The sequence below is a fragment of the Balaenoptera physalus genome (assembly GCF_965194825.1).
Source record: "Balaenoptera physalus genome assembly, chromosome: 17".
NCBI classification, from domain to species: Eukaryota; Metazoa; Chordata; class Mammalia; order Artiodactyla; family Balaenopteridae; genus Balaenoptera; species Balaenoptera physalus.
In genome coordinates this window covers 83,379,102-83,386,803 of record NC_138895.1, presented here as the reverse complement: position 1 = coordinate 83,386,803, position 7,702 = coordinate 83,379,102, and the positions used below count along the sequence as shown (strand labels likewise).

Below are 7,702 nucleotides of genomic sequence, written 5' to 3'. Positions count from 1 at the left end.
GGGCCAGGGCCCAGGTCAGTCTTGATAACAGCTTATCAGGGCCTGGCACACAGTAGGTGCTCAAGTTTTGGTGACTCAGTGAGAAAGGAATGCCTGACGGGCTGCTCAGAGCCAGACTCCAAACCACCTTGTGACCCCACGGAGGACCACCACCCAGACGACAAGGACACGAGGAGGCACAGCGCCACGGCCTGAGGCGGGACCTGCCATCGTCCACCCCTCAGTCCAGCACCGGGCCTGGCACATGGTGCGTGGCAAGCACTATGGGGGTGTTGGGGGGTGGCCAGCTCCCCAGGGGGACATTTGGGGGGCAGCCTGTTCTCCTGAATACCTGCAGCAAGGGAGGCCTGGGTGGCCGTGGGGAGACCCCCCACGCCTGCCTCAGGGCCCATTTACTCCTCACAGCAGCCTGCCGGGAAGGTCAACCAGCACCCACTTCACAGGTGGGAAAACCAAGGCTCTGGTGAGGTCTGCAGGCTGAGGGGCTGGACATGACTCCACCTCTCTGGGCCTCAGTCTCCTCATCTGAGAAGTGGGGTTAAGAACTGCATGGGAGGATTTGAGGTCAGGGAGGCAAGGCGCCTGCACAGAGCTGCAAAGGGGTCTCCATTTGGGCAAGGCCACAGGCACCCTGTGTCCGCTGACCCTCTCTGGTCCACAGCCCCACACTGCTCCAGCCTAGGAGCAGGCCCCCCTGGAGTCCACACACCACTGATGCCCAGCACCCAGGCACCCACCATCACATGCAGCGCTGACCACAGAGCCGGCCAGCCAGGAGAGGAGGCACAGCGCATGCCCACCTGCCAGGGCTGGAGTGCCCGGCACACTGTGACCAGCTGGCCTGGACTCTACCCACTCTCAGACCCGCTATCAGGCTCCGGCCTGTGGGGTCACCATGCTCCACCCAGGAAGGCCAGACCAGGGCGACAGCTGCTCTACTGGCCTGGAGCTGACATGCCACCCACCCCAACTCAACCGGCCACCAGCTAGCTGCCCGGGAGAACACAGGAGGGCATCACGAGCCGCCTGGGACAAGGCTGAGACCTGCTCTAAGCTGGGGGACTGCTTGAACAGATGAGGCACCGCCAGGCTACCAGCCCCAGAGTGGTCTGAAAGCCGGGGCGCGGACCTGTACCGGGACCTGGAGCTCAGCCTCGGCGACGTTCGCCGGCACCCCCCGCCATCACGATGCAGGGAATCCGGTGGGGTTGTGGCGGGCAGGAGCGCTAGAGACCAAGTCCCCCCAAACTGTGCGGAGGAGGAAACTGAGCCAGGGGATGGGGGACAGCACCCGACACCCTGCCGGCCCTTGGGGAAAAGGTACTCGGGGTGGGGTGGGTCTCCCGCCCCCAAAATCGGGGGCGGGGGGAGGGGGTCACGCCTCCCAGCTCGGGCGTCCCGTTGCCGCGGGGGGGAAGCGGCGGGCGGAGTCCCGAGCCGGCCCCCGGGCTGAGAGTTGCACGTGGCAGCCTCCAGGCCCGCGCTCGCGCCGCAGCGGCCGCCGGGAGCAGGATCCCTGGACTTGGGGAGTCGGCCCGCCCTCGGGCCGCGCGCGCCCCACCACGCGCCCGCACCACGCGCGCGCCCCCGCCCGAGCGGGCGCTAGGAAACTGACCTGGCGGTCCGGGCGCCGGCTCCACGGGCGGAGGGCTCGGGGCGCGTGCGCGTGCACGCGGGTCCGGGGCGCGTGCGCGGCCCCGCTCCGGGCGCGCGGGCAGGGCCCGCCGCATCACGTGGGCGGCGCGACCCAATGGGAGCTCTCCCCACACCGGGGAGACGCGGGCGCGCGCGAGCGCCCCGGAGCCCCGCCCAGGTGGGAAGGGGCGTGTCCGTGGGCTCTGACTGTGGTCCAGTATCCCTCGCAAAGCGGCTGCTGCCGGACGCCGGGGCGGTTGGGGAGCGGCTTGACCCCGAGTGAGGGTGAAGAGGGCAGGGTGCGCCAAGGCTGAGGGATGGAGTCCGGGGTCCAGGGGTTTCACGAAACTTCTGGAGTCCTGGACTTCCTCTTGTGTCGACTGGGGCTGAGCCCCACGCGCACGGCGGCTTGCCGTGAGGATGGGTTACGGAAAGCAGTCACCTGTCCCGGGGCTTGGGGTCAGACCGGGCCTCGAGGCCCCCAGGCCGCCCATGATACATGGGGCGGGAGGTGGCTTTTGGGGGGGCGGTGCTGGGGCCCTGGGAGATCTTAAGGTGCCCCCTTGGGGACTGGTGAGGAGGTCCCCTTATGGATCAGCCGTTCCTAGGGAGCTCATGGCTCGGCCAGTGGTGACATATGGAGGAAACCCAGGACAGAGGGCGCATGGAGCCTGGCCGGGGTCTCCCGGGCGCCTCACTCACCCAACCCTGTCCCCCACACCAGTCCATGGACCCCCAGCCCAGCCAAGTGCCCAGCCTCTCCTTCCAGACGCTGGTCTGCTTCCATTTCTCGGAGAGGATGCCCTCCAACCACCCACCCACCTGGACCCCTGGAAGGCAAGAGTGAGCCCATCCTCCTCTGTGCAGAATCCTGCAGGGCCCCACCTCACTGTCCCCAGGCCACCTGAGCAGGCCCAGGCTCACTCCTCCAGGTGCCCTCCACCTGCCACCTCACTGCCACAGTCTCGTGCACCTGCGTGCAGTTCCTCCAATCGTCAGGGTCCGTCCCACCTAAGGGCCTTTGCACTTACTGTTCCTTCTGCCTGGAAAGTCTTCCCCAGACTATCCCTGTGGTGCTGTCCTTCACGTGTGGTCCCTCTCAGCTGTTGTCTCCTCTGAGAACTCAGTCTCCGCTGACCATCCCCTCACTCAGCCCCAGAGCTGTGCACCAAGCTCTGCCAGAAAGTCACAGGCAACTGCTACACATAACACTGATCGTGGTCTGGGTGAGGACCTCACCCGTATCCCCATCTGTGTCTCCAGCGCACAGAACTACATCTGGCACACCAAAAGTACACTCAGTCATAGATGTGGGGGTGGTCGGATGGTCCCCAGAGGCCCCCGTTCCTCCCTAAGAGGCATCAGGGGCTCAGAGGGCAGAGCCTTGCCGATGTGGGTTCAAACCTCAGTTCACCAGCTCATTTAATCCCTGCACAGCCCCATGAGGTAAGGACAATTGTTCTCTCTATCTTGTAGATGAAGACACAGAGAGGTTAAGCAACTTCCAAAGATCACACAGCAAATCAGGAGTAGAGCTGGTCCAGGCCTCCCTCGTTGAACCACAAAGCTGGGCTTCCTTGTCCTTCGTGCCTTCAAGCAGGGAAGAGTGGGAAGGCTGTGCTGTTGGAAGAGGCAACATCTGGCATGCATTCCAGCTTTGAGGGCCTAGGATGCCTCCACTGAAATGGGAGCTGGGCACCCACTGAGGCAGCCCATTTCCAGGTCCTTTTTTTTTTTAACTTTTTTTTTTTTATATATACATTTATTTATTTATTTTTGACCGTGTTGGGTCGTTGTTACTGTGCACGGGCTTTCTCTATTTGCGGCGAGAGGGGGCTACTCTTCGTTGCAGTGCGCGGGCTTCTCATTGCAGTGGCTTCTCTTGTTGCGCAGCATGGGCTCGAGGCACACGGGCTTCAATAGTTGTGGCTCGTGGGCTCTAGAGCACAGGCTCGGTAGTTGTGGCGCACGGGCTTAGTTGCTCTGCGGCATGTGGAGTCTTCCCGGACCAGGGCTCGAACCCGTGTCCCCTGCATTGGCAGGTGGATTCTTAACCACCGTACCACCAGGGAAGTCCCGGGTCCATTTTAATTACTGATCTTTTTTTTTTTCAGTGTTGAGCTTGACCTCGAAGAGCAGCATCTGCCTCCCTAACTTTTCGTACTCTTCCTCCTCTCCTGCCCCAAATCTCAGAGAGGTTTCTCGCCATGGATGTGGCCTTCCTCATGGGCTGGGGTCCCTTTCACCTCCACATTCTTGGCATCAGTATGGGGACCCGAGGAGGAGGATCCAAGAGTTCCACTCCCTAAATATTCACTGAACTCCAGCCTCGTACCAGACACTTACACCCACTGTCCCACCAAGTCTGCACCGTGCCCTGCAGAGGAGGGGCCACCACCCCCATTCTGCAGATAAGGAAGCCGAGGCTCAGTTAAGGCAGAGCTGGGATTCGAACCCAGGTCTGGGGAGGCCAGAGCGGGCACCCCTGCTGTGAGTGGAATGGGCGGGGCAAGAAGGGGTGAGCTGAGTGGTGATCTCATAGCAGGAAGGGTTGGCTCAGAACTGATCTTCTTTACACGGGAAATGGGGCCACAGAGCTGATGGCTGAGTGAGGGAAGGACAGAGTCAGAATGCAGACCTGAATTCCAGATGCCCAAATCCTCCCTGGGATTGAGGGCCCCACCCCATCTACCCCCAGTCACTGGACCTGCCCACCACCCCCCAGCATGGCTGAGAGGAGGCCCCCAGCTGGGGAAGAGGGCCTGCAGGGGGAGGTGGGTTAGGAGGATCGGACTAGGGAGGGCCTGCCGGGGCGACAGGATTAGCAGATTAGCTCCAAGGAGGACAAAGGCGAGGTCAGTGCTAAGTGGATTTCCAGAAAGCGGCCTGGGCCCAGCAGGCCTGGCCCCAGTGGCGGCAGGGCCACAAGGAGGGACCCGGAGCCAGCCGTGGGCAGCGGGCAGCTGCTTTTGAGCCCCCAACACCGGGCTGCACGCCTTAACCTCTCCCTGCCTCAGTCTCCTCATCCATAACGGGGTCAGAGTGACAGCTCCAGCCTTGGGGGATGAGACTTGACACCAGCTTGGTTCCACCTGTCACTGAACAGGTGCCCAGTAGACGTTCTTAGGACTGTCCTTCCAGAATCATCCTCAGGTCCCAGCGTCAAACATGAGCAAAGGGAAAAAAAACTTCTGGGTTTTTTGGGGGGTTTTTTTTGGCTGTGTCGCGCAGCATGTGGGATCTTAGTTCCCTGACCAGGAGTCAAACCCATGCCCCCTGCAGTGGAAGTTCAGAATCCCAACCACTGGACCACCAGTGAATTCCCAAAGAGCTTCTGGTTGAACGTTAAGTCAGGTAAACGCAAAAGCTGGGTGCAAGGTACAGGACGAGAAGAGGAACCTCGGGGACTGACTCCTGGTGGCCACGTCACATCCATTTCAGCCGCAGAAGCAAAGGCCCATCCTGAGCCCAGTGGGACCCTCCTCCCCCTGACAGTGCCCCACCCCCAGGGTGCACCGGGCCCCAAAGGTGTGAACCAGGACAGCCCTCACCTGTGTACTCACCCAGCCTCCCTCCTGCGGACAGAGGGTGTCTGGAACACCTCCAGAGGCCCTGGAAGCATCGAGAGATCTCCACAATGCCCCCGTGTGTTGGCTTTCCCACCCTCACCTGGGATCACCTGAGTAAACCCCCTGCACCCAAGTCCCGACCTCAGGCTCTGCTGTCAGGGGAGCCGAACACACAACTGTGTTCCAAATATGAAGAGGAAACTGGACTTGGAGAACAAGGCCTTGGGGGTTCATCACTCTCATTCCCAAATTTCCAATAACACAGTCAAGTTGCTTAAATGATGAATTCATGTGCTCTTGGTATGCTGCGAAACAGTCACCTCAAACTAGTAGCTTGAAACAGCAATGACCATCTGTCCTCTCTGGGCACCTGTGGGGCAGGAGTTCCGACGCTTAGCTGGGCAGTTCTGGCTCAGGCTCTCGTGGCAGCTGCAGTGGTGGCCTGGCCGCATCATCTGAAGGCCCACCTGGGGCGGGAGGACCTGCTCCAAGCCGACTCACCGCCCCAGCTGGCCAGCTGTACAGGCTGTTGGCTGCAGCCCATCCCTCCTCTTGAGAGCAGGTCTCCCAGGGGGGTGTCCTCACCAGACAGCAGCTGGCGTCCCCCAAGTCAGCGACCGCAGAGAGAAGCTGCCATGCATTTGTAACCCAGCCTCAGGAGTCGCTCATGCCGCTCCCCACCGTTGTGCATCCGTCACAGGCCAGCCCTGCAGCCAGTGTGGGAAGGACAGGGCCCCTTCATGGGCCTGCAATCTGATCAGGAGGCAAAGGCAGCAGCAGGATGAGCTCTGGTCCCCGCAGGGGAGGCGGGAGTCCTCCCTCCCAGTGCCAGGGTGGAGGAGGGGCAGTTCTTTTTTTTTTTTAATTTATTTACTTATTTTATTTATCTATTTGGCTGCATTGGGCCTTCGTTGCTGCGCGCGGGCTTTCTCTAGTTGTGGCGAGCGCGGGCTACTTTTTGTTGTGGTGCGCAGACTTCTCATTGCATTGGCTTCTCTCGTCGCGGAGCACGGGCTCTAGGCATGCAGGCTTCAGTAGTTGTGGTATGTGGGCTCAGTAGTTGTGCTTCACGGGCTCTAGAGTGCAGGCTCAGTAGTTGTGTCTCGCGGGCTCCAGAGCGCAGGCTCAGTAGTTGTGGCGCACGGGCTTAGCTGCTCTGCGGCATGTGGGATCTTCCCGGACCAGGGCTCGAACCCGTGTCCCCTGCATTGGCAGGCAGATTCTTAGCCACTACACCACCAGGGAAGTCCGGAGGGGCAGTTCTTAAGCCCAGACTTCTGAGACTGCCAGTGGGGTGGGTGTGGGAGCCCTGGGGGCCATTGGAGCTGGAGCACCAGCGGAGCGGAGGGTCCCCAGCTAAGCCTGGAAGTTCCAGCCCTTTCACCAATTTCTGGCTCTGACATCCACGTGCTAAGTGCTATGCCAGGCTGTCCTGGGGATGCTGCAGACTGGAGTGGGGGAGCCCACCCAGGCAGCTCCCCAGTTACGGTGGTCAGGAGCACCTGGGGAGGCCGCTGGGCCTGGGAATTGGGAGGGTGCCTTCCAGGCATCAGCACATGAGGGGGGCCTGCAGGCCAAGCAGCCATTAGGCAAGCAGGCCAGGAAGAGTGTTCCAGTGTGTGCCAAGGCCTCCCTGAGCACGGCCATGGCCGGCTGTGTCCCCCACCTAGCCCTGCTGACCCCTGGGTCCATCTACACCCACTGCTGCTCTTGGCGACCTCCAGCTCCATCCCTGGAACCCCCAGGGCACCAGATGAAGCCCACCTCCTGGCCTTTGCACAAGCTGTGCCGTCCACCCGTAATGCTGCAGCAGAGACCTAGCAGCCAGAGGCCCCAGTCGACTAGGGCTCCCACCAGTGAGGAGGCCTGGACACCGACGCAGCCTGCATTCCCGACACCTCCTGGGATGGTTAGGACCAGAAGGCTTGAGGCGGACGCCTCCAGGCCCCAGCCCCGAACAGGCATCGGGCGCGCCTCGCGAGCGCCCCCTCGTGGTGACTGTGAGAAGGGCCAGCTGCTCGGGAGCGAGACCTGGGCGGCCACAGGCCTGGGCTCAGCCATGAGTGTGATGCTCTAGTGTCCCCATCGGGCAGCGCTTATGAAACAGGTGGCCCACAGTTTCGTTTCACACTGGGCCCAGGAATTACATAGCCGGTCCTGCCTGGCCCTCCACCCAGCCCCAGTGACCTGGGTTGCCAGGGAGTTGGCAACAGGGAAGTGTGGGAGCGCGAGCCCCGCCACTCAGTTCAGAATGAGGCGCAGAGGGGCCAAGCCACACACCCAGGGGCGGGCTCCTAACCCCTCCAGGGACCACCCTGGGGAAGGGAGAAAGGAAGGGACTGAGACGGGAAGAGCAGGGCGTGCCACCACCGCCAGAGCCTGCTGGCAGCCCCACTAAGCTTCTGCACAGCCCTGGGGTAGGTCTCTTATCTCAGCCCTCTGGGGTCCCCAATGTATCTGAGTCTGTCCCCACCTCCTGTGGGCCCATGGAGGACAGG

General features: G+C 61.9%; 1 long non-coding RNA gene across 1 annotated transcript; it reads left to right on the top strand.

Moving 5' to 3' along the window:
* Nucleotides 1-875: 875 nt before the first annotated feature.
* Nucleotides 876-6,246, top strand: LOC309646988. The gene is made up of 3 exons (XR_014255715.1): nucleotides 876-1,320; nucleotides 2,360-2,478; nucleotides 3,112-6,246. It is a non-coding gene; the product is annotated as an uncharacterized lncRNA (long non-coding RNA).
* Nucleotides 6,247-7,702: the final 1,456 nt, after the last annotated feature.